The following is a 13,758-nucleotide window of genomic DNA, read 5'->3' on the forward strand; positions in this document are numbered from 1 at the left end:
CCCATACATTACATGATTAATTTTAGATGTAGTGTTCCATGATTCATTGTTTGTGCCTAACACCCAGTGCTCCATTCAGAATGTGCCCTCCTCAGTACCCACCACCAGGCTAACCCATCCTCCCACCCCCCTCCCCTCTAGAACCCTCAGTTTGTTTTTCAGAGTCCATCGTCTCTCATGGTTCGTCTACCCTTCCGATTTCCCCCGCTTCATTCTTCCCTTCCTGCTACCTTCTTCTTTTTTTTTTTTTCTTAACATATATTGCATTATTTGTTTCAGAGGTACAGATCTGAGATTCAACAGTCTTGCACAATTCACAGCATTTACCAGAGCACATACCCTCCCCAGTGTCTATGACCCAGTCACCCCATCCCTCCGACCCCACCCCCCACTCCAGCGACCCTCAGTTTGTTTCCTGAGATTAAGAATTCCTCATATCAGTGAGATCATATGATACATATCTTTCTCTGTTTGACTTATTTCGCTCAGCATAATACCCTCCAGTTCCATCCACGTCGTTGCAAATGGCAAGATCTCATTCCTTTTGATGGCTGCATAATATTCCATTGTATATCACAATGACTTTTTAATAGTTAAGAGATTTCGAAATTAAAGCCCTTTAAGAGTAGCCTGGTCCATTATTTTGCCTATAATAAGAAACAACTTCTGATATCCCAACATGAACTCGATAACCTTTGGGAGTGAGAAAGATGCTTAAGAGTTTTAGAAATTTCATCTGAAAGTTTTCTTACATTTATTTTAGGAAAAAGTTTTTTGTCAATTTATTATTCCCATTTATAGAACTTTGTTTTGTTTTGTTCTAGAAGGTGAGAGGAAAGGAAATATTACTCATTTTGTTTTATCTTGCTCAGTAAGGTATATCTGATCTCTTGAGTATCAATTCTTTCTATGGCTAACCTTTACATTTCTACCTTTAGGCTTTGAATGAGAACATTCCTGACTGGAAAACCTTTCAGTTTCTCTGCAGTTCTTCCGAGACTCAATTTCAGTTCTGCTTTTCCTTCAAATTATATTCAACCTTCTGCTGCCAATCTACAAGATCATTCTCATTCCTCTAGTGAAAGTGTGTGTGTGTGTGTGTGTGTGTGTGTGTGTGTTTAGATACCCTTTTTTAGTCCCGGGTATCTTAGAAATTTGGGGAAGTGATTTTGTCCTCTTGTTAATCCTGAAAATTTATACCTGTTTTGTACCTGTTTAAATTACTTTTATTCTTTATATAGTTAAGACGTTCTGTTTTGCTTTTGAACTATGTGATTTACAGTGTCTATGAAATCATATCAGCGTAGTAAAAGGGGTACTGGATAACATAAAAAGGGGATGGGTGTTAGGTCTTTCAAGTTTGGCCCTACCGCATAAGCCATAAACTTAAGGCAAACATGACCCTTTGGGGGGGGCATGGATCTTCATCACGTTACACAGAACAACGTGGACCCTTACCAGGTAGAGAGGATAGTGCTCCTCTCCTTGAGAGGCAAATGTCTTCATCCTTAATCTTCTATGCAACTTTCACTTCTATTCAGGAAAGGCCAAAACATTAGTTTACCATTTTGTTGAGAAAGAGAAAGATGGGAAGCACATTCAGTATCCTGATGAAGAAGTTAATTGAAATCATTTTGTCTCACTGCTAAATATTTAAAATGTCTTTAAGAGAATACTTTTTCAAGTCCACATCATTCACTTTTGTTTTCCTATTGGTAATGTTAACCCTGCTGGCTTTATGTTCTCTGAAGATTAAATTAGTTCTATTTAGCTGAGTGGCTTTCATTTCCCCTTCCTACATTTCCAAAATGGGACCTTGTTCTTGTAGGTTAGGATATATATTTTTAATTACCCAACCCCAAGTGTTGCTATCCCATTGGGCCTACTTTTCATTATTATTCAAAGCAGAGAAACATCAGGGAAAGGTTCATTGTATGCATTTTAAATGAAGTTTTGGGAGATGTAGGCACTGTACTAATTGACACACTGGTGGTCATTTTTGAGTAATATTAAGATGAGATCGAGTAGGCCCTATACTTGAAGAAATCTAGAGCCTCAGTGTGGTTAAGACTGGACTCTAGATTCAAACTGTAGGTTCTTCCCTGCCTCTACTACTTACTAGATGCGCCAGTAACTAACTGGGCAACTTGGGAAACTTATTGTACCTCCATTGTCAGTGCTAAACTACGATGAAAAATGACTACCAGATGATGTTGTGGAATAGTGTCTGGCATAAAATGATCATGAATATTTTTCATTTTTTAAAGCTTCATAATGACTCATCTTTTTAAGACTTTAATGCAATTCAATTTTTCAAGAAGCTTCAGACCTTTACAAAAGGTGAAGAGACTTGCTTATGTTAGGTGAACCGTACAGATGTATTGAGTGCCCACTTCTATTTTCACAACACTATTGTCATTGCCTGAGGTATGCAGTGCACTTGAGTAACCGAAAATGTGTTCACACTATATGAAAACTGTGTAGCATGTAGCGTTGAGCCTTTCAAACTAATCTTTGCTTTGGTAGATAATTGATTTTTAGTCCACAGCTGTTCTTGAAATTAAGCACCCTAAGATGAAGCAGCTCTTGTCCATCCGTTTTATTTCAAATGCTAAAAGTTGCGCACACCGAATCCAGAAAAATCCACAGGGTTTAGGAAACCTGTCCACAGGCTAGTAGCTCTAGGTCAGGTTGAACTGGCCGCACCACAGTCCTAAGTACCACCTCCCTCTTCTCGGGCTTGGAGACTTGGGGTAGAACCTGCGCGTTCTGTGGTTGCTACGGCAACCCCGAGGCAGGTGTCACCCGTCGCTATGGCGCTCGGCACGCCGCAGCACGGCTGTTCCTGATTGGCCGAGGCGCCCCGGCGAAGCGGAAGAAGAGGTGTTGGCATTGGTTCAGCCAGCGCCGGTTGGTGGCCTAAAGCAGGATTTGATTTGTACCAACGGTGCAGCAGGCAGTGGTGTCCCCGAGGTGGAGGGGACTGGGAGTGGGCTCGGGGGTGGTGGGGTGGGCGCGACGGCCCCCGGATCCGGAGCCGCGGGTGGCAGCAGCAGAAACGATGAGGAGGAAGATTTAGAAATTGGCCTGAAGGAGGGACCCTCCCTCTGGCGCGGTGAGTGGGGCGGGAGCGGGCGTTCCTCTGCGCCGGCGCGCGGTTTGAGGCAGGGTTTCCAAGGAGATGCCCACAGGTCCTTGTGGAGCAGCCCCGAAGGCTCCGGGAGTCAGCTTCACTCGCCATGGGGCAGGGGCAGAGAGTGCGGGCTGTCGCGGGTAGGCGAGTCGCTGTGAGCCTGTCCTAGCAGAAGGGTTGGTGTCGTGCGGCTGGATGGTGGGCAGTGCCATCAACGATGTTTGATGGCCCTTTCAGGTCGACGAAGCAATTATTTTGGTTACGTGGAGCGTGAGTGTGTCTCTTGCAGTCTTCTCCGATACCTCTGCAGCCTCATTCATGAAAGTCTGTACGGGCGTCGCTTTTCTGCCTTTCCCTTCTGTGATGCTGCTTTGACTGCCCTCTGCTTTTCTGCACCACGTGGGTGAGGCTATCCACTTCCACGCCTTCACGCATCACATGTCTGCCGATGGCTGGAAAGCATCCACCTCCAGCCTAGGCTGCTCCACGAAGCGCCAGACCCCCAAATCCAACTGCTAGTTAACTCCACACGTGTGTAACCCTAGAAGCTATCTCCTTCCACTCCCACCAGACTGCCTCGCCCTTGGATTCCCTATCTTGAGCAGACCTGTCCGTTCAGTTACCAAAATCACATTCTGGGCAGTATCTTTGACACCACCTCTTGGGCATTTCTATCAGTTATCAAGCCTATATCTTCTTTTTTTCTTTTCTTTTTTTTTTTTTAATGAAAACCTGCAATGTCTGAGAGAGTATGCTTATCTTCTTCTTTTTTTTTTTTTTTAAAGATTTTATTTATTTATTTGAGAGAGAGAATGAGAGAGAGAGAGCATGAGAGGGGGGAGGGTCAGAGGGAGAAGCAGACTCCCTGCCGAGCAGGGAGCCCGACGCGGGGCTCGATCCCGGGACTCCAGGATCATGACCTGAGCCGAAGGCAGTTGCTTAACCAACTGAGCCACCCAAGCCTATACCTTCTTCATAGCTGTCAAACCAATTTCCACATGACCATCTCTATTCTCACTATATTACAATTTCCACCAGTCCCTTGGTTAAATTCAGCACCCTTCCAGGTTCCCTGGTTCCTGTCTGGCCCTATCTAATCCATTTTCCCCGTGAGAGTTTGACTGATCTTTCTAAAAAAAAAAAAAAAAAAAAAAGAGGGCATTTCATTTCCTGCAAAGATTCTCCATTATCCTACTCCAAACTCTTTAGTTAGGCCTTCCATCGGCATTTCCATCTTGTTCATTCCCAGAACATGTCATATTCTCTCCCCTGTGTGGTAACTGCACCTGTTCACACTGCCCACAATGGACTCCACTTGTACCCTCCCCAACCCTGTTCTCACTCCCCAGTCTTTCTCTTTGTGTTGCCCCATTACTTTTCTGTTTCCTTCTCTGCCTTTGTGAAGGCAGAGGCTATGTTTGTCTTACTCAGCGTTTGCTGACTCTCTCACAGTACCATGTCCATAGCAGGGGCTCAACAAATACTGGTTAAGTGAATGAATCTCTAAAATGAGAAGTCATTGCTTTTCATGATGTCCTTTTTGGTTCCAGAAAAGTCAGAAATAATCTCTGGCCAATGAAGCTTTTGCTTATAAAATATGAATGTTGAATTTATAGGTTTTACTTCGATCTCAAGACCCTTGGTAATTGCAAACTATTTCAACTCGGAGTCTATCTTTCATAATCATTGTGATGGTAGTTGTTATTACATGGCATAAGTTTCAAGTGGGAAACAGAGAGTACAGCATAGGTTGCAAGAGAAAAGCTTTGGAGTCAGAGATACATGGATTTGAATCCTGGCTTCAGCATTTTAGTTCAGAGGCCCATGGCAAATTACTTAGCCTCCAATAAGCTTCTTTATCTGTACAGTGCACTGATGATAGCACTTATCTCATACGATTGTCTTAAAGACTAAATGTGCACAATTCATATCAAGTCCACAGTGCCTTATACTTAGTAAACCTTCACATGTTTAAAAAATCAAAATATTCACATGGATGTGTGTAGCAGTTTTATTCACAATTGCCAATATTTGCGAGCTACCAAGGTGAATGGATAAACTGTGATACAACCAGACAATGAAACAGTGTTCAGTGCTAAGAAGAAATGATCTATCAGGCTATGGAAAGACATGGAGGACCCTTAAATGCACATTACTAAGTGAAAGAAGCCAATCTGAAAAGGCTACCTGTTGTATGAATTCAACAATATGACATTCTGGAAAGGGCAAATTTTGGAGACAGTAAAAAGATCAGTGGTTGCCAGGGGTTGGGCGTTGGGGAGAAATGGATAGACAGAGAACAGAGGATTTTTAGGGCAGTGAAAATACCATATGATATTATAGTGATGGATACATCTCGTTATACATTTGTCCAAACTCATAGAAGGTACAACACCAAGAGTTAACCCTAAGGTAAACTGTGGACTTTGGGTGGTCATGATGTACCATTGTAGTTCATCCTTGATATAAAATGTACCATTTTGGTGAGTGATACTGTTAATAGGGGAGACTAAGAAGGTGTGGGAGCAGGAGGTAGATGAGAAATCTCTGTACCTTCCTCTCAGATTTGTTGTAAACCTAAAGCTTCCCTAACAATGTCTTAACAAAAAAGAAAAAGTAACACACTGAAGGTGAGAATTGTGAAATTTCCAAGGTACACAGAAGGTACAAATCACAATTTTTAATTCATTCAAGTGCAATTTCTAGGACATCCTCCTCCTATTTGATCACACTATCCTACTTGATCACAAACTTTTGTTTATTGTCAGCAGCTCCCAAACAGGTAAGACACTCATTCCTTCAATGAGTATTTGTTGACCATCTGACTGGTCCAGGGCACCATGCCAGGTGAGGTGGATCAAAAGAAACTATAACCAGTAAAGTCTTGAGTAGGTGAAAGAAGGGGCCAGAATGTTACTCTGCCAGTCAGAGCCAGCCCATCTTTGAGGCCGAAGTCAGAGTGAACTGACTTTGAGCACTTGGATAGGCAGAGAGGAGCTGGAAGGTCATTCAGACAGTTAATAAATCTTTATTGAGCACTTGGATGTTTGGCAGTGAACAAAACAAAGTCACTGTTCCTTTAGGACTTATGTTCTCAGGGATTGTAGAGCAGGGTCCATAGGACACAGACTCTCAAGCCAGATTGTCCGGGTTCAACTGCCAGCTCCCCACTGCCAGATACAGGACCTCCGGCAAGTTCCTTCGTTTTTTTGCACCTCAGTTTCCTGTAAAATGGGGTTGTTTTATTACATGACTCCATATCGACAAATTTCTTAGAACTGTGGTGGGCCCATGGGAAGTACCATGTAAATGTAGCTTTTTGTATTTCTTGGGGGAGAGAGACAAGTAAACAGGTAAAAATAAAGCAGGGTAAGGGGATAGGAAGTGTCTGCCTTGGGACTGGTTGTGTGGCTTGGATTTGGAAATGATTCTTGCATTTTTGAAAGACTTGGTCTATTTCCATAGGAAGGTGAACATTAAACATACTCGGATCTGGGTGACATGTGTGATGATTTTAAAAACCCATGAAAATGACCATTGCATAAAATGGATGACTTCTCATCATTACTTGTGCTTGTCTAGAGGTCAGACTAACCCTCATCTGAGCTGAAATTTCAGTAGTCATAATAAAGGTCGGACACCCAAGTCCATTGACTTGGCATCAACTTGGGATTTATTAAATCTTCCTTTGGGGATAATTATAATTGACTTGGGTTCTAGCTTCACAGCCCTTAGCAAAGTCACAGTGACAAAATGACAATCAACTGGCTCGTATCTGGAAAAGAAACTAAAACCCCTCCTAATGGAAGTTAAAATTAAAACTAGAGGAAGAATGGAGAAAAGCACAGCAGCCATAATATTGACCCTGGGCCATCAGGAAGAAGTTACACAGTATTTAGTGTATTGTTCCCAAAAGACTTGGAATTGTTAGTTTCAGAAAAGTGTGTATGAAGTCATATTTGATTATTAAAGTGGTAACATTTATCTAGAAAATTCACTTAGGCGAATAGAGAGCTGGAAAAATTCCACCAATAAATGAGAGTTAGTATAGCATTAGATTAATAGGGAAGGCTCTCCTTGGCTTTAAATTCCTGTTCTGCCACTTGCCACCTGTAAGATCTGGGACACATTGCTTAACCTCTGTGGGCCTCAATTCACTCATCTGTGAAAGGGGACAATAATGGCAGCTGCCTCCAGATTTGTTAGGAGACTTGAATGAGTTAAGGTATAGAAAGCACTGAGCATGACACTGGCATGGGCTAAGCACCATGTAAACATTTGCTCTTATTATTGTTTTATTACTAGATAGGAGATCTTGGCCAAGTTACTTGGCTTCTCAGTGCCTCAGTTCCTTCCTCTGTAAGTTGGAGATCATACACTACCCACCACATAGGGTCATTTTGAGGATTAAATGAATACACCAAAATGCTTATGATAGTAAACCTGGAATAATATTAGATTTAAAAAAATTAAAATCAAGACTATTTGTGACTTTGAAAATAAAGCTTTTTTTCTCATTTTTTGTCTATGATTTGTTATCAATGAATCAAAGTCAGTGAATATAGACAAATGATTAAAAATGAGTGTGACAGGCTCTTCAAATTGAAGTAATAGTAATATTACCCATGACAATATTTACAAACTGCTCTCCTAATAATAATTACTTATATTTCTATAGCTATTGACAGTGCTGAAGAGGTTTTGCTTTATTTTATTTAGTTCCAACTACCACTTTATAATGGGGATATTGTTGTTTCTATTTTGTGGTAAATGAGGAAACTACTAATTAGAGAGACCCTGGGACCATCCAAGGTCATGTGGCGGGCACATGTGGACACCAGGTCTCGTCCACCTCCATTGCTCCTTTGGGCTACCTCTCAGTGGTGTAACTAGAAGAATTCACATTCTCAAACCTGTCAAGGCTCATCAGTGGAGACCACAAATTCTTAGAATGTGCATGTGTGTGCTACACTTGACATAAATGTGAATACTCATCTTTAGGAAATGGTATTGTCCTGTTCCTGTATACTTGAGGTAGTCCATATTTAACTTTGTGGCTTCCTTTTGTTTATGAGATTTTTGTCAAACCAACATTCTGTAACAACTGGATCCTGGATCCTGGTCAGCTGGGGCAAACTTACTATTTGCTGATAGTTTTCCCCCATTGTCTTTATTCTCCATACTTAGTGATACTCCAGTTATACATGGAGCTTCCCAGTCATGTTTCACTTGGGATTTTTTCATTCATTCATTCATTCATTCAACAATCGTTTGTTGAATACTTCTTTTGTTATAAACTAACAATGCTGTGCTGGATGCTGGGGATGAGCAAACTGGCTGTCACCCCCATCCCTGACGAGTTTATAGTAACTAAAGGAGACAGACATGTATATTTATTGAATTATTACTTGAATCTGCAAGACAGTGCCTGGTGAAGCTTGGCCCCGTCAAGGAGGCCAGTGGAAATTACCTTAAAGAATGGACACTTGAGTTGAGACATGACAGATGAGTCTTCCAGGCCTTCCCATACCGATCTGTTCCTTGAGTCCAGGAGTAGAGATCTCAGGGTATCCAGCAGAATCTGCTCAAGAGCAAGGATTCAGGGGCCAGGTATGAGTGCAGCCGTCGAGGGTGGCAGAGGCATCATCCCATGGAACACCTCATAGGCCTTGTTAATTTTTGTTGTTATCCTGAGAGAATTGGGAAGCCCACAAAGGCTTAATTGGTCAGAGTTGTACCATAAAAAGGGTGCTTTTGTTGCTGTGTGGAGAACGGATTCCATGTTGTTGGGCAAAGGGAGTAAATGGAAGTTGAGGGACCACTTAGGAACGGGTTGCTGTAGTTCAGGTGAGTGATGAGGGAGACGAGGGTGTTGGCAATGAGGGTAGAAAGAAGTGAGTAGATAGGGACCATATTAGAAATAGTAGAAAAACAGTCAGGCTTTAGTGGCCAAACAACTAAGGGTGTGAGGAAGAGAAAGGTGCCATTTTTTCTGATGTTCATGCCAAAGGGCTGTACTTTGAGACTATTTGTGACTATTTTGTTCCCTAAGTTGGCTGTAGACTTAGAGGCTGCCACTCATTCATGTACCATCATTCACCTCTCTCCACATTCCTCAGCTCCAGGTCAACTCATCTACTTGCTGTCTCCCCAAACCACTCCTGGGATTTTGCCTCCATCCCTTTATTCATTCACTCTCCTAGAAAGTTCTTCACAAGCCCTACCCATTTTTCTGGACCTTCTTTACGTCAGTTCATGAGCCTTTCCATGACTTTTCAGCCCACAGTGATCTTCCTTTCTCCTGAATTCCTTCAATTTATAATCTCCTTTGGAAGTTAATTTCCTCTGCTTTTTGACATTTCTAGTATTCTTATTTAGTCCCTTGTATTAGCCTGTACCATAAGAAATTGCCGCCCCCACCTTTTAAGGCCCAATAGCTGTAGTTTCATATTGTTTAACCTCTGCAGTTATGGTATCACACACACACTGAGATATGGATAGATTCTTTTTGCAGTGCCCAGAAGTGTCTTGTGTATAGCCAGAACATAGTAAATAATAAGATGCACTTAAAAAGAAGTGTTACTAGATGAAACTTAATTTAATTTTATGGCTTAAAAGTACTTCTAGTTTCTTGTAGTGCCTCCAATTGTTATGAACATCGATGTGTTTACTCGGTGTTGTCTTCACCCTTAGAAGGTCTAGGGGGTTGGGCTGAGTCCATACTTATTTATTATCACCATGACTCATTTATTATTGTGATTTATTACCATGCTGGTTAACTTTGGGGGTAAGACATTTTTGACCATGTCTTATTCAGGGCAGTATCCTCAGCGCTTGGCATATATGAGGAGATCAATAATTGCTTTTTGAAGGAATGAAGGAATATCATTGTCACCTTTCTCTCTCACACAAAAACGGAGAGTAGCATGTAATCTTGCTGTGTTTGGGGTCAATGAGAAAAAAGAAATTTGGTGTGCTACTTAAGTTATTTTCATTGATTGGTTAATATAAATTCCCCCCTCATATCATCTGGACCTTTTTTTTTTTTTTTTCTTTTCAATATCACTACTTAATATATGGGTCTCAGATTTCATTTGTTTTAACACAGATATATGACAAACTATGTCTTGAGTAGGTTTGGGACAGCAGCCACGCAAGGCATGAACACAGACATCACAAATATTATGCAGTGGCAGTGGAGGGAATCCATAAAAACTATATTCATATATGCAGCTATTTCCCTTTACCAAGAAAGGTGTAAGTTTGAATGGGAAGAGAGCTTCGAAAGAAGAAACTTAAGACGGTATCTGTTGCCACATACTTTAGTTGATTTTGGAGTGGCACCTGCAGTCCAATTTGGGTCAGTATTGGCCAGAGGAAAATGAGGGCAAACTCTTAGAGAAGTGTCTAACATATAGTAGATGGTCAATAAATATTTATGGGAGTGAGTGGGAGACAGAATACAATTGGAATTTTTTATTCTTTGTACCTGCAAGTGCTTGTTTAAATATAAGGTAGAAAATTGTTTAAAGTATAAACAATTTGCACAAGGAAGGTGTCAAGTCTACTGACTCAGGAGCAAGGCCATGATAATACTTGCCCTTAGCTGGTGACATATTCCTGCCAATGGAGGTTCTGTAGCAACTGTGTCTTTGTTTTCCTCTGTATGGTGATATGAAAATACACCGCCTACCTATTTCACATGAGTGAGCCAGGATGAATGAATGGATGCTTGCAAGCACCCCAGGGTCCAGGAGGTGAAGTTATGCAAGCATCAGTTGCTATTAGATCACCCTTTGCCCTCAGCTAAGGGCCAATGTCAACAAGTCCTCCCTTTCCCATCTACCCAGAGCTTGTATTAGGATTTAGATCCCGGAGGTGAACTGAGTGGGCTCTGTTCTCCTTCTTATAAAGGTGCTGTGTGGCCTTGGATACTTTTTTACCTCTCTGGGCCTCAATTTCCTCTTGTGCTAAATGAAGGGCACTGAACCATGAACTTCAACCCATGACCTGTAGATCTGTTTTATTTGTCCCGCACAGGAGTTTTGTTTTGCTTTGTTTTTAATGTGAGTTTAAATCAAATCCCTTTAGGGAGATATGCCTTCTCAGGTTTGATTGAAGCTCTGACTAGATCTACTCTATGCCTGTCATTCATTTACATTCCATTCCTGGCCCTGGAAGGTGTTAGAAACCCTCATATCAGATGTTCTCTAAGATTTTTTCATATAACTGTTTCTGTTCTGCTAGCTCCATGCCTATTTACCATTGAAGAGCAATCACAATCTAACATAAGGGATGAAATCAAGTCTACGGTTTCGAGAAGCCGACTCCCTTTTTGAGCTGTAACAGGTACAGGTATAAGCAAGTCTTGTTTCTTATAGGAGTTCCTTGAGTTTTTGATCACTTTACTTTCAAAGTGTGTGTGCGCGCGTGCGCGCGCGCATGCATGCGTGTTTTATTTTCCGGTCATTTGACCAATCTAACTTGACATTTTCTGTGCAGGGGTTATAGTTTTCTAAAACACAACCAGTTTGAAAAGACCCAAGCACTATATCTCTGCGAGATTAAATGCAATTATTCTTTGTAAAAAGGAAACACTTTCTCTACTCTCACAGCACTTCAATTAAATAAACTGCTCAAGTGGCCAATGCATTTTGTTTATTCTGAAATAATTTTGGACTTACATAAAAGGTGCAAAAATAGTACGATGAGTTCGCATCTACCCTTCACTCAGCTCCCCACCCTAGTGGTTAGCATCTTACATGACCATGGCACAATTATCAAGATAAAGAAATTAACACCTAACTAATGCATTTTAACACAGTTGTCTGATTTCTGGTTTTAATTCTCTATGTAAATTATATCTTATTTTAGCCACTTTGTTTTCAAAGGACAGCTATTAAAGGAATATTGAGAGAAAAAATCTACAGTAAAGGACTTAGAGAAATGATTTTTCATTTTGCATTGCCAGATAGTTATGGGGCTGAAAGTTCTCTGTTTCCTTAATGTGTACTTGAGCACAGACAGATCTGTAACTTGTAATCTAATATGGAGGTTAACTGTCATTCATCAAAGGAAATAAGGACTCCCTTTTGTTGGTACAGGAAGTTAGAACTTCCTTTTGTGGTAAGCTTTATAACAGTTTATTTTAGTGCTTTTTCAAAATAATAAACCTGATGTAGCCAAAGTGGTAATTAACTGGAGTCATGTTAAACTCTCTTACTGTTTTTACTTTCTAAGTGCTGTTTTTTTCTTAACCATTAATAAATGTAGTAAATAAAGTGCAGTATTTACAAAGATGCAACCGAAGTGATTAATAAGAAAAAAGGTATTAGTGGGATTTGGAGCTATTTTCCATCATAAATCAAATGACTTTCTGTTTTATCTTCAGTAAAGATGAGGCCAATTAAGGATCTTCTGAACAGTTAAGGCAACTGTGGAATAAAAAAGAATTTCTGGGTAGAAAATCTGAAAACCATATCACAAATACCATGTTATGTAGTTAGTGGGTTTATATTGTACAATTTAGATTAATTATAGACAGTTAGGTAATTTTACCATAGCATGGATTTCTTTCTCTGTCATAGGTGTTTACCCTGCAATTACCAAGAGATCATGAGCAAATGAGGTGTGTGTCTCTGGGGACTTCTTTTAGCATTAACCCACATTTCAAACGACAATAGAAGATAAGAATTACTTTTGAGAGTCTCTTTAAAATGGATAAAAAAAATTCAGCAATGAGTCAGTACTGTGATTTTGTCTGTACTTGACCAGGGCTGTAAACACCAAACCCATCTGGCTATCCTGTGAGGCGTGGAAAGATCCTTTCTCTCCCTTCTGAGATAGTATTTGGGTTCCGTGACTGAAATATGCAAAGGAAAGATACTGAAAGTTTCTGTTCTTAAAGTAATATGCATGAGGATTTTTACATATCATCTTTCCCTTCTGCACTCCCTCCCTTTTTTTTAAAGAAAAAAATTACTAAATTTCAGCTTTTCCACTCAGAATCAAAGGAAAATCCACCTGAACATAAATATTTATTTACCTAGTATTGTAATTTCTTTGGCCTCTTCTCATCTGTAAAATAAATGTTAGAAAAATCAGTGGCTTTCTGTTTTTGTTTTTAGCATTTTGTTTCTCAAACGAAACTGTACACAGAACCCCAGTGAAGTGGGACTGCTCCAGTTTAAGTGGGGAGCCCATGTTCAGCCCTAACTTCTCAGCCGTGGTTCTCCTCTTCTGGGCTCACTCTCGCCCTCTCCTGGTTGTCTTGGACTTCACAACTACTCCGTCCTCACAGGCTCTGAACTTGGGGCAGTGGTTCTCAGGAAGCAATCTAGGGTTGCTGTGAAAACAATATTGGTATTTGAAAGGAGAGACTTCAGTTTTCTAGGCTATTCAGGTAGTCTTCAGACTGGTATGTTATTGGTCCATGAGTAGATAAGTACAAAATTAAGAGTGTTTAGAAATGTTTGCAGCAATTCAACATTGCTGTGATATCCAAGCACATGATCAGTGCTGACTTACCTTGCCAAACAGGATATGTACCAAAAGTATTGGCCCATGATAGATTACAAATGAAAAAAAAAAAACTTCATAGGTCGTTTGAAAAGCACTGTTCATGA

General features: G+C 40.7%; 1 protein-coding gene across 1 annotated transcript in view; it reads left to right on the forward strand.

Annotated features, from left to right (window-relative positions):
* The first annotated feature begins 2,672 nt into the window (after positions 1-2,672).
* NEK10 (NIMA related kinase 10) overlaps positions 2,673-13,758 on the forward strand; it is a 232,301-nt gene continuing 221,215 nt past the window's right edge. Inside the window, exon 1 of the mRNA XM_034993514.1 lies at positions 2,673-3,115. The gene's annotated coding sequence lies outside the window, so the exon portion shown is untranslated. The remainder of the gene's footprint in view (positions 3,116-13,758) is intronic.

The sequence above is a fragment of the Mirounga leonina genome, unplaced genomic scaffold, assembly GCF_011800145.1.
Source record: "Mirounga leonina isolate KUSES-001 unplaced genomic scaffold, KU_Mleo_1.0 Mir_115, whole genome shotgun sequence".
Taxonomy (NCBI): Eukaryota; Metazoa; Chordata; class Mammalia; order Carnivora; family Phocidae; genus Mirounga; species Mirounga leonina.